The sequence below is a fragment of the Phalaenopsis equestris genome, unplaced genomic scaffold (genome assembly GCF_001263595.1).
Source record: "Phalaenopsis equestris unplaced genomic scaffold, ASM126359v1 Scaffold000374, whole genome shotgun sequence".
NCBI classification, from domain to species: domain Eukaryota; kingdom Viridiplantae; phylum Streptophyta; class Magnoliopsida; order Asparagales; family Orchidaceae; genus Phalaenopsis; species Phalaenopsis equestris.
This window is the reverse complement of record NW_018164816.1, coordinates 1026737-1027218: the sequence shown is the minus strand read 5'-3', so window position 1 is coordinate 1027218 and position 482 is coordinate 1026737.

The following is a 482-nucleotide window of genomic DNA, read 5'->3' as shown; positions in this document are numbered from 1 at the left end:
ACCCTGTCAAAGTCATACTATACTCAGACCTACCCCACACTTAGATACTAGGTTGACGCACTTTTCGTTAGATGGTGTGCTAGGCTAGGATTTAGGGTGTTAGGTAGTCTTTTTGATGCCTGACTATTGTTCTTTGATGGATTGATTGCCCTAGTCAGGTATCTTTCTTCCGCATTGTGCTTGTGATGTGACTGCATGCTGCATATGTGTGGTAGTATGTTAGGGCGTTTTTCTGCAGGGAGTCATGCCTATTTATTTGCGCACACACAGGTACCGCTATAGGGGGAGCAAGTAATGATTTCTGACATTTTTGCTTGCAGGTGCTATTAGCTCCCCCACTTTTAAGGCATGACTAATGATACGATATTTGCATGTGAGCTTTCCCGCTACCACTTATTTTCATGCAGGATTGAGTCTTTTATTTTCCTATGTACTTTTTAGATTCTAGGAGAGTCCTGTAGCAGAAATAAGATACGGGCACG